Below are 12,550 nucleotides of genomic sequence, written 5' to 3'. Positions count from 1 at the left end.
ACTATTTAAGACCCCCAGAACCCTTGTGCATGTGTGCATAAATGTGTGTGTGTGTGTGCGCGTGTGTGTGTGTGTGTGTGTGTGTGTGTGTGTGTGCGTGTGTGTTGGATGGGTATGGTGATGAATGGACAGGAATGAGTACATGGATTGGATTCTTAAAGAATTTTATTAAAAATTGAAAATATATATTTCCTGAACACCTATGTGTGTAGATAAAAAGTTAAAGCCATTATACAAGCACCATGCAAATGTGTGCTAATCTAGCAGAAGCAAAAGGGGGAATTATCAGTATTATTTAGAGGAATTGGAATACAAAGTGGCAACCATTCACAAACTGGAGGCAACTCATGTAGGGCTCTTACCAAGATGGAACCACCTTGGGAAGCTCAGAAGACTAATCCTTACTACAGTGACAAAGACAGGGGACATATAACCAGTCTCTCTAACTCTACTCTATGCCTCATTATTTTGCTACGCATAACTTCACTGATCTCTAGGTGGAGGATTCAGGCTCCCATTTATGCTTTTAAAAATGATTTATCAAATGCTTGCTGGAAGCAAGCCTTTGTGCAGAATTCTGTAGAAGACAGATATGACAGTCGGGGCTTATTCACAAGAACATAAGAGAACTACAAGAGTGTATATGATTTCAGAAAAGAAGGAAGTTGGTGAAAGGTCCCCTGGAAAAACTTATTTTAGACTTTTTGAAACGGAGAGAAAAAACAAAGAAGCCAACAAGGGTGATGAAGGTCACAGAGAGAAGGATGATTAACAATTCCAAATGTATCAAAGTGATCAAGGACAACGAGGGTTGGAAAATGTAATTGGGCTTGGAAGATGGAGGGTAACTGATGGCTTTTGTTCACACAATTTTCTCTGACTACTGAGGATGAAATTATATGTCATGAGGGTTGAGAAGTTAGAAGCAGTGAGTGCAGGCATATGGAAGGGATCTAGAGTTTCACTCATTACAGTCTTTCATACTTTGATGGCATCTGCATTCTCTATCCTTCTCTATCTACCTCCTACTTCCCCATCTCTAGGTGTGTTTTATTCTCTCCCTATACCACATTATGTCCTCATTACCATGTTATCCCATTAATAATTAAACAAACTTAGAGTATATATCCTCAACATAGATTTGGGGAGGAGGGATTAAATTGGGTAATTGGGAACAGCAAAATAGAGGAATGGTGGAGTTAATTTTTGTTCTTTGCTGACTCTTTTGGTTCTTTAGCCCTTAGAGCCTGCATAGACTTCCTCCTGGTTGATGTGCTAAGCCCCTATAATACATAGAGGAAAAGGCAAAAAATATCAACATCATAGAAAAATAAGTCCACTAAATATTAAGTTGTAAAATGAATTGCTGATCATAAATTGAAACACTAACATTGATAACAAAGAATTTAAATGTGAATTATTCCTTTACCCCCAGAAAGTTCTGAAATAGTATTAATATTTGTTGTCATTTTTTTTTATTTAAGGACAAATCCTTTGAGTGTTCTGCATGCCCTACATTTTCTGGTGAGTGAATAAGCTAGCAACACCACTTGAGAATACAGGAGGTGACTATATTGTTTTTCCCCAATTTGGTTCCATAATTGGGAGCAGTGTGGTATTTGGGTAGATTCTGCAAGTTAGTCAGAGTCTTCAGATTGCTGTTGATCCTTTGGATAACATGAGGTTAAGGTTGGATCTTCTTTGTATGAAGTTGAACTAGTTGAAGTATTTTGTTGCACATCTTGTTCTGAGCCTTCACAGGTGGAAGATTCATCATGTACTGAACTTTGGCAGGAGCAATGATGAAATTCTGGCTTCATATCTTCTGATAGCACATCACTTGAATTTTGGCATAGACTTTTCATTTCTACCAATCTGATGTCTTTTGTTTGTATAGTGCTTATTTGCATATTGTCTTTTGTTGGTCTAGTGGTTATTTGCATATCTTCTTTTTTGATAGCTGTGGATCGAAAGTTTTGTTGGCTCTTATCTTGTAATTGCTGATCAAGGTGATGTTGAGGTATGATGTCAGTTTGCAAAGCTTTGGTCTGTTTGAATATAACTTTCTGCATTAGGAATTCTTTCTCTAATATATCTTGGGTTTGCGTGGAGTGGGATTCCCAATTTATGGAACGTTTCATTTCAAAATTGCTTTCTTGTGCTTTATGATCTTTGTTTATCCAGTCTTGGGATTGTTGGCCTAATGATTGAGTTTCCCAGTCTTGGGATTGTTGGCCTAAAGATTGCCAGTCTTGGTGTTTCTGAATTTGGGATTGCAGATGTTCACCTTGCTGCTTTGAGGATTTCTCCTCTTGAACCTGCAGGTCTTGAGTTTGTTGAAATTGGATTTGTTTTGTAAGGGATTTCTCCTCTTTGCTGTGCTGGTTTTCACCTTGCAAGTTTTGGTATTGTTGCTTTAGGGATTGCTTTCCTTGGGCCGGCTGGTCTTCAGTTTGCTGATCTGAGAATCGCTTAACTTGAACTTGCTTATCTTGCTTATCTATGGAGTGCCTCTTTGGGGATAGCCAGCCTTTGATTTGCTGGTCTAAGGATTTCTTCCTTGGGGGTTGCTGGTCTTGGATTGGTAAATCCATAGATTTCTTTCTTGAATGTTTTTTATGCAGGTCGAAGGAAATCTGCTTGGTGGATTTCCTGATTTGGTGGTGTTTCTCCTTAAATTTCCATTCTTCGGTCAGTAACTTGACTTCTGATTGAAGGTCTTGATATGATACCCTTGTAAATTGCTGGTCTTGATGTTGGATATTTTGAAGTTGAAGATCCAGGGATTGCTGTTCTAGGTGTTGTACACTAATGGCCTGCATAGAATGGAATGTTTGGGCTTCAATTTGCATGGCTTCGGATAACAGGTCCTGTGTGACATGGAATGTTGGGGCTTCATATAGCATGGATTGTGGCAGAACTTGTACTCGGGAAAGCTTATCTTGGGAAGGGGAAAAGAATGTTGGGCCTTCAGATAGCATGGATTGTGGCAGAACTTGTACTCGGGAAAGCTTATCTTGGGAAGGGGAAAAGAATGTTGGGCCTTCAGATAGCATGGATTGTGGCAGAACTTGTACTCGGGAAAGCTTATCTTGGGAAGGGGAAAAGAATGTTGGGCCTTCAGATAGCATGGATTGTGGCAGAACTTGTACTCGGGAAAGCTTATCTTGGGAAGGGGAAAAGAATGTTGGGCCTTCAGATAGCATGGATTGTGGCAGAACTTGTACTCGGGAAAGCTTATCTTGGGAAGGGGAAAAGAATGTTGGGCCTTCAGATAGCATGGATTGTGGCAGAACTTGTACTCGGGAAAGCTTATCTTGGGAAGGGGAAAAGAATGTTGGGCCTTCAGATAGCATGGATTGTGGCAGAACTTGTACTCGGGAAAGCTTATCTTGGGAAGGGGAAAAGAATGTTGGGCCTTCAGATAGCATGGATTGTGGCAGAACTTGTACTCGGGAAAGCTTATCTTGGGAAGGGGAAAAGAATGTTGGGCCTTCAGATAGCATGGATTGTGGCAGAACTTGTACTCGGGAAAGCTTATCTTGGGAAGGGGAAAAGAATGTTGGGCCTTCAGATAGCATGGATTGTGGCAGAACTTGTACTCGGGAAAGCTTATCTTGGGAAGGGGAAAAGAATGTTGGGCCTTCAGATAGCATGGATTGTGGCAGAACTTGTACTCGGGAAAGCTTATCTTGGGAAGGGGAAAAGAATGTTGGGCCTTCAGATAGCATGGATTGTGGCAGAACTTGTACTCGGGAAAGCTTATCTTGGGAAGGGGAAAAGAATGTTGGGCCTTCAGATAGCATGGATTGTGGCAGAACTTGTACTCGGGAAAGCTTATCTTGGGAAGGGGAAAAGAATGTTGGGCCTTCAGATAGCATGGATTGTGGCAGAACTTGTACTCGGGAAAGCTTATCTTGGGAAGGGGAAAAGAATGTTGGGCCTTCAGATAGCATGGATTGTGGCAGAACTTGTACTCGGGAAAGCTTATCTTGGGAAGGGGAAAAGAATGTTGGGCCTTCAGATAGCATGGATTGTGGCAGAACTTGTACTCGGGAAAGCTTATCTTGGGAAGGGGAAAAGAATGTTGGGCCTTCAGATAGCATGGATTGTGGCAGAACTTGTACTCGGGAAAGCTTATCTTGGGAAGGGGAAAAGAATGTTGGGCCTTCAGATAGCATGGATTGTGGCAGAACTTGTACTCGGGAAAGCTTATCTTGGGAAGGGGAAAAGAATGTTGGGCCTTCAGATAGCATGGATTGTGGCAGAACTTGTACTCGGGAAAGCTTATCTTGGGAAGGGGAAAAGAATGTTGGGCCTTCAGATAGCATGGATTGTGGCAGAACTTGTACTCGGGAAAGCTTATCTTGGGAAGGGGAAAAGAATGTTGGGCCTTCAGATAGCATGGATTGTGGCAGAACTTGTACTCGGGAAAGCTTATCTTGGGAAGGGGAAAAGAATGTTGGGCCTTCAGATAGCATGGATTGTGGCAGAACTTGTACTCGGGAAAGCTTATCTTGGGAAGGGGAAAAGAATGTTGGGCCTTCAGATAGCATGGATTGTGGCAGAACTTGTACTCGGGAAAGCTTATCTTGGGAAGGGGAAAAGAATGTTGGGCCTTCAGATAGCATGGATTGTGGCAGAACTTGTACTCGGGAAAGCTTATCTTGGGAAGGGGAAAAGAATGTTGGGCCTTCAGATAGCATGGATTGTGGCAGAACTTGTACTCGGGAAAGCTTATCTTGGGAAGGGGAAAAGAATGTTGGGCCTTCAGATAGCATGGATTGTGGCAGAACTTGTACTCGGGAAAGCTTATCTTGGGAAGGGGAAAAGAATGTTGGGCCTTCAGATAGCATGGATTGTGGCAGAACTTGTACTGGAGAAAGCCTATCTTGGGAAGGCATGTTTTGAGATTGTATGTCCTTGGATTGTGTGTCTGGGGATTGTATGTTTTGTGGTGCTATATCTTCGGATACCAAATCATAAGACAAGAATGTTGGGCTTCAGATAGCATGGATTGTGGCAGAACTTGTACTCTGGAAAGCATATCTTGGGAAGGCATATTTTGAGATTGTATGTCCTTGGATTGTGTGCTTTGGGGTATCATATCTTCAGATACCAAATCATGAGACAAGAATGTTGGGGCTTCAAATAGCATGGCTTGTAGTGGCGGCAGAACTTGTACTTGGGAAAGCTTTTCTTGGGAAGGCATGTTTTGTAATTGTATGTCTTGGTATGGCATATCTTGGGAAGACATGTCTTGGGATGGTGTGTTTGAAGATGGTATGTCTTGGGATGGCATATCTTCAGTTTCTGTGTCATGAGACTGTGTAACATGGGATGGTGGGGTTTCAGATAGCGAGGCTTTTACTAACAGATCTTGAGATGACAAGTCAGGTCGTGGTAATGCTTCAAGACTTTTTACAGAATTGGATGGAAAAACTTGGGGTGTCAAGGAGTTAGCCTGCATTGATTGTGTTTGCATTTCTGGAGGTTGTTCAATAGCAAAATGTTGATCTTCATCATTTATTTGTTCATTGTGTCCAGTTTCTTCTGAGGGCCTTTTCTCTAATATGACAGACAAAGGTTGCTGCTCAGTATCAGTCTCGTAAGGTCTTAAAGAAGGAGGGATATTTTTCTGTTGTTCATCTGACTCAGATAAAGAAGTTGTGCAGCAATTATTACTGCCTCTCTTTTCTGGATGATGGATGGTTAAGGGATTTCTTGAGACTCTTAATTTGAAGAAAGTATAGCCTCCAAAGAAAACAGGTTGCATCTTTCCTGTTGATTCATCCCTGAAACACTCTTCTTGAAAGTCAAATTGTATTATAGCATCTTCTTCTGTTGTAGATAATTCATTCTTTTGAGTAACATCCAAAGGCAAGAAAAAGACAATCTATAAAACCAAGGGGTGGGGTAAACATTAATTTAACAATCGTCTTTTATGTTTTCCTTTTTGTATACCCAAATTATTTTCATCTCTGCCTTAAGACAGACAGGGAATAACAACTACATGAGGAATAAGAAAATGAATACCAGTACTGTCTTTACCATCAACTCATTGGTTTTATTTTGGACAAGTTATAACCATCTATTATCTCAAATATTGAATAGGAGAATTTGATTAAGATAATCTGAAAGTCTTCCCATAACTTAACATTATAAATCCTATAAAGCATTTTAATTTATCCAGTCAATATTCATATATTCTGGTTTATTTATTTATTGATCACCTACTAGATGCTGGAGATCAAAAATAATTAGATGTGGGTTTTCCCATAAGGTGCTCACAATTATAGGTAGACCAACATATAAATAGATAACAATATAGTTTAGCAAATACTATTATGTAAATAGCTACTAAGTGCTTTATGGGAACTCAGAAGATAACCTAATTCTGAGAGAGCCAGGAAATGCTTCATAGAAGAGGCGGTATTTGATCTATATTTTGATGAGTAAAAATTTGTCAGGGAAACAACAAAACAAAACAAAACATGAAATAAGTAGGAGTCAAAATCCACATTGAGCAAACAATGAGTACAAAATCATATGTAGCATATGACTTGTGATGTAGCATAGTGTGATGGCAGATGGTAAATATTTAGATGGTATAGTAGATATAAACTAAATGTTTCTATGTGTAATAATGGATATATGGCAAATAAAAATTTTAAATACCACGTAAATGACAATAAAAATCATGAAATACTTAGGGAAAACTTTAACAAAATATGCACAAGACTTATCCACTGAAAACTACAAAATATTGCTGAGAGAAATAAAAGATGTAATAAAATGTAGACATATTCAACAGACATGAATAAGAAGACTAAAAAGTCTCAATAAATAAATTTCCCCTAAATTATGTATAGGTTCAATGCAACTCCAATAATAATCCCGCAACATTTTTTGTGTTTTATGGTACAGAGTTTGTATTGGGATGATGAAAAAGTTTGGGGCATAGATAATGGTGATGATTATATTCATTATGAATGTATTTAATGCCACTTAATTGTAAAGTTAAATGGTTAAAATGATAAATAGCATATTTATTTTACCACAATGAGAAGGAATTACTCTAAAGTTTCAGAAATTAAAAGAGTGTGGAATATGTGGAAGAATAGATACATAGATCAATGAAAAAAATAAAAGTATTTAAAGAGACCTATAAATAAGAGGTCAATTGATTTTCACAAAGGTGCCATGGTAATGGGGGAAAGCATTGCATTTTCAACAAACAGTGCTGGAACTCTCCATGGCTATAAATGTGTGTTTGTGTGTGTTTGTGGGTGCATGAATGTCTAACCTTACCTCACAACTATACATAAAATTTAACCAAGTCAGCAATGGAAGAAATGTTAAAAGGACTACTGTAAAAATAAGAAATAGAAAGGGGAGAAGAAACATAGGCATAAAGAATAAAAATGGCAACAAACAAGTACCTATCAATAATAAATTTAAATGTAAATGGATTAAATGCTCCAATCAAAAGACATAGAGTGGCTGAATAGATAAGAAAACATGACCCATATATATGTTGTCTATAAGAGACCCACCTCATAACAAAGGATGCACACAGACTGAAAGTGAAGGGATGAAAAAAAATTTTTAGGCAAAGAGAAATGAAAAAGAAAGCTGAGGTAGCAATACTTATATCTGACAAATTAGACCTCAAAATGAAGGCCATACAAGAAGGAAGGCCACTTCATAATACTAAAGGGACTGATACAACAAGAGGAAATAACTCTGATAAACATACATGCACCCAATGCAGAAGCACCCAAATACATAAAACAACTTCTGAAAGATATCAAGGGAGAGATTGGCAGCAATAGAATCATAGTAGGGGTCTTTAATACCTCATTGACATCACTGGATAAATCTTCTAGACAAAAAAATCAACAACAGCAATCCTAAACAACTCACTAGATCAGATGGAGCTAATTGACATTATCAGAACATTTCACCTGAAAGAAATACACATTCTTCTCAAATGCACATGGGACATTTTCAAAGATAGACCACATATTAGGACACAAATAAGTCTCTTCTAATTCAAGAGGATAGAAATCATATCAAGCATCTTCTCATATCTCAATGGCCTAAAATTAGAAATCAACTACAATAAAAATAATTTTTTTTAAAAAATCAAATACTTAGAAGCTAAACAGCATGCTATTAAACAATGATTGGGTTACCAAAGAGGTTAAAAAAGAAATAAAAGCATCCTGGAAGCAAATAACAATGAAAACACAACAATCCAAATCTATGGGACACAATGAAAGCAGTCCTGAGAGGGAAGTTCATCGCTCCACAGGCCTACCTCAAAAAACAAGAAACACTGGTAATAAATTATCTAACCCTACAACTTAAAGAATTAGAAAGAGAGCAACAAGAAAAGCCCAGGGTAAGCAGAAGGAAGGAAATAATAAAGACCAGAGCAGAAATAAATCACATAGAGACAAAAAAAGTTCAAAAGACCAATAAAACCAAGGATAAACAAGATGGAAGGACCTCTAGCCAGGCTCACCAGGAAACGAAGAGAGAGAACACAAGTAAACAAAATCAGAAATGAAAGACCCCACAAACATACAAAGGACTGTAGAAAAAAAATACTACAAACAACTCTACTCCAACAAACTAGACAACAAACAAAATGGACATATTCCTAGAAAAACACCATCTTCCAAAACTCAATCAAGAAGAAGCAAAAAACCTGAATAGGCTGATAACAACAGATGAAATTGAATCAGTATCCAAAAAACTTCCAGCAAACAAAAGCCCTGGGCCAGGCAGCTTCACAGAAGAGTTTTACCAAAGATTCAAAGAACTAATACCTATCCTCCTCACTCTATTCCAAAAAATTCAAGAGGAAGGCACATGCCCAAGCTCTTTCTATGAAGCCAGCATAACCCTAATCCCAAAACCAGATAAAGACACTACAAAGAAAGAGAATTCCAGGCCAAAATTGTAATGAATATAAATGCTAAAATCCTCAACAAAATTCTAGCAAATTAGATCCAGCATTACTTGAGAAAGATCATACACCAGCCTTTCAGGTTGTGATGACCTCCCCACGACAATATACCTGTGAGTTCCTTGGTGCAGGTTTCAGCAGAGATCTTGCTCTTCTGTCCACATGCTTCCTTCACACTGGTTTCAGATTGCAGAGGGCCTCACTTGCCCTCCGAATTGCCTAGGTCACCGTGGTCGGCAAACTGCGGCTCGCGAGCCACATGTGGCTCTTTGGCCCCTTGAGTGTGGCTCTTACTAAGCCTTAGGAGTACCCTAATTAAGTTAATAACAATGTACCTACCTATATAGTTTAAGTTTAAAAAATTTGGCTCTCAAATAAATTTCAATCATTGTACTGTTGATATTTGGCTCTGTTGGCTAATGAGTTTGCCGACCACTGGCCCTAGGACATTAACCACAGGGACTGCAGAGGCCTGCAGAGGTGGGAGGCGGGGGCTGCATAGATGGGAGCTAAGAGGAGATAAGATGGCAGTCAAGTTGCACAAACACCAGGCCCAGCCAGGGCAAGCTCTCCCAGCTCGGAAAGGATCTCCTCCATCCCTCTCCAGAAGAGGAGAAGAGGAAACACAAGTAGTAGTACCTGGTGCAGAGTCCCCGTTCTTACTTCATGGATGTAAAATGCCCAGGATGCTATAAAATCACCACCGTCTTTAGTCATGCACAAACAGTAGTTTTGATTGCTACTGTGTTGATTGCTCCACTGTTCACTGTCAGCCAACAGGAGGAAAAGCAAGGCTTACAGAAGGATGCTCCTTCAGAAGGAAGCAGCACCAAAATCACCTCAAATCAAGATGAGTGGGAAACCATCCCAATAAACACATTTTGGATACAAAAAGAAGAAGGAGGAGGAGAAGGAGGAGGAGAAGGAGAAGGAGAAGGAGAAGGAGAAGGAGAAGGAGAAGGAGAAGGAGAAGGAGAAGGAGAAGGAGAAGGAGAAGGAGAAGGAGAAGGAGAAGGAGAAGGAGAAGGAGAAGGAGAAGGAGAAGGAGAAGGAGAAGGAGAAGGAGAAGGAGAAGGAGAAGGAGAAGGAGAAGGAGAAGGAGAAGGAGAAGGAGAAGGAGAAGGAGAAGGAGAAGGAGAAGGAGAAGGAGAAGGAGAAGGAGAAGGAGAAGGAGAAGGAGAAGGAGAAGGAGAAGGAGAAGGAGAAGGAGAAGGAGAAGGAGAAGGAGAAGGAGAAGGAGAAGGAGAAGGAGAAGGAGAAGGAGAAGGAGAAGGAGAGCAGGCACTCCCCAGATTGCAGGATTCAGGCACAGAGCCTACACCATCTTGAAGGGGAGAGTGGCCTCTTCTAGGAACTCATCAGCACCACCACCCAGACAGGCCTTGGACACTGCCTGCGACCCAGCAGCCACTCCAGCCAAAATCCTGCTGTACCACCCACAGACCCGTGGACCCTGGGACCTCCACCTCCAAAGGTGCACCACTCCCACAGCAGTAAGTGCAACTTCCCCCCTCCCTGGCGGCAGAACTCCAGACACCACATTCTTGCATTTCCAATATTCTTGCATTTCCAACATCCGCACATTTCCAGCGCGCCGAGACTTCCAGGGCACACCACTACATAGGCAGTTCTTGGATGGCGCTGTGAACCCCTGCTGGGTGTGATTTTGAACAGACAAGGGCGCTCTGCCACGCAGTAGAAATTCTGAATTCCCTCTTCCTGAATAAATGCTCACAGACAACCCACCTACGCATCTTTAGCACCAGGGCCCCTCAGAGTGTGTCAGAGCTCTGCACTGGCAAACTCACTGCCACAGTCATGCATTTCCAATGAGCAGGCACTCAGAGCCCATTTATCCACAGGGCGCTCGGGAGCCCCTGCGAGCCCCTGCTAGGTGCGATCTTGGACAAACAGGGACGCACTCCCCCCAGCAGTAGAAATTCTGAACTCACTCGCCCTGGATACCTGCCCACAGATGCCTCAATTATGTGGCTTCAGTGCCAGGGCCCTTCAGAGTGCTTCAGTAAGCTATGCTGGCAAATGCACTGCTGGTGCCCCTGTGAGCCGCCACTGGGAGTGTGTGCCTATCCACCACAAGTGCAGCAGGAAAAACTGAGTCTGCCCACCCCACAGCTGCAGAACTCTGGACACTACAGTGGCATGCTTTTCTAGTGCCACTGTGAGTCTCCACTGGGCACATACAACTTCAACCAAGGACATAAGACAGCAGAAATTGAGACACCCCCTTCCATGGCTGCTGCTGACTTCTAGACACCGCAGTTGCACATTTCCAGCTCACAGGCCTACATCAAGAGAACCCAAATAGCTCAAGTAGGGAGCTACGCTAGATTACCAAGCCCAGGAAACCTGAGAGATCACACCAATAGCACCATCCCCAAAAGAACCTGGGTAGCAAAGCAATCGGATCTACAATATAAACATTACAGCAAAACATGGGAAGACAAAAAAGCAATCCCCAAAAGAAAGAAAAAGAAAAATCACCATAAAGGGAGTTAAATGAAACTGAGGCTAGCAACATATCAGATATAGAATTCAGAGTAATGGTTATAAGGATGCTCAAAGGGCTGGATGACAAATACACACAACTCAATGAGAATTATAAGGAGCTGAATGAGAATGTCACCAACATGAAAAGGAACCAAGAGGAAATAAAGAACGACATAGCTGCAATAAAGAACACAATGGAAGGCTTAAACAGCAGACTAGAAGAGGCTGAGGACCACATCAGCGAATTAGAAGACAAGGTAGGAAAAAACACACAAACACAGGAGCAACTGGAAAAAAAACTTAAAAAGCAAGAGGAGAACCTAAGGGAGCTTTGGGACAACGCAAAACAAAACAATATTCACTTAATAGGGATACCAGAAGGAGAGGAGGAGAAGCAAGGAATAGAAAACCTGTTTGAAGAAATAATGACAGAAAACTTCCCTGATACTGGCAAGAAAGAAACTACACAAGTCCAAGAAGCACATAGAGTCCCAAACAAGATGAACCCCAAAAGACCGACACCAAGACACATCATAATTAAATTGGCAAGCTCCAATGACAAAGTAAGAATCTTAAAGGCTTCCAGAGAGAGACAGAAAGTTACTTATAAGGGAGCTCCTATTAGAATATCAGCTGATTTTTCAACAGAAACACACCAGGCCAGAAGGGAATGGAATGAAATATACAAAGTGATGCAAAGCAAGGGACTGAATTCAAGAATACTATACACTGCAAGGCTATCATTCAAAATTGAAGGTGGAATCAGGAGCTTCACAGACAAAAAAGGGCTAAGAGAGTTTATTATTACCAAGACAGCAATGCAAAAAATGCTAAAGGGTCTGCTGTAAAAAGTAGAAACAGAAAGGCAAGAATAAACACAAACATTAAGAATAAAAATGGGCAGAAAGACTTTTAGGAAACCAAGATGGCAGCATAGGTTAACGCTGGAGTTTGCTGCCTCGAACAACCACTTCAAAAATACAACTAAAAGATGGAACGGACATCATCCAGAACCACAGGAAGGCTGGCTGAGTGGAAGTTCTACAACTAGGAGGAAAGAGAATA

The 12,550-nt window shown here is 40.8% G+C and overlaps 1 pseudogene; it reads left to right on the top strand.

Moving 5' to 3' along the window:
- The first annotated feature begins 7,346 nt into the window (after positions 1-7,346).
- On the top strand, positions 7,347-9,871 carry LOC106725083 (annotated as a pseudogene).
- The last annotated feature ends 2,679 nt before the right edge of the window (positions 9,872-12,550 follow it).

Source organism: Myotis brandtii, unplaced genomic scaffold (genome assembly GCF_000412655.1).
Source record: "Myotis brandtii unplaced genomic scaffold, ASM41265v1 scaffold1341, whole genome shotgun sequence".
Classification (NCBI taxonomy): Eukaryota; Metazoa; Chordata; class Mammalia; order Chiroptera; family Vespertilionidae; genus Myotis; species Myotis brandtii.
This window is presented reverse-complemented; position numbering and strand designations above follow the sequence as displayed.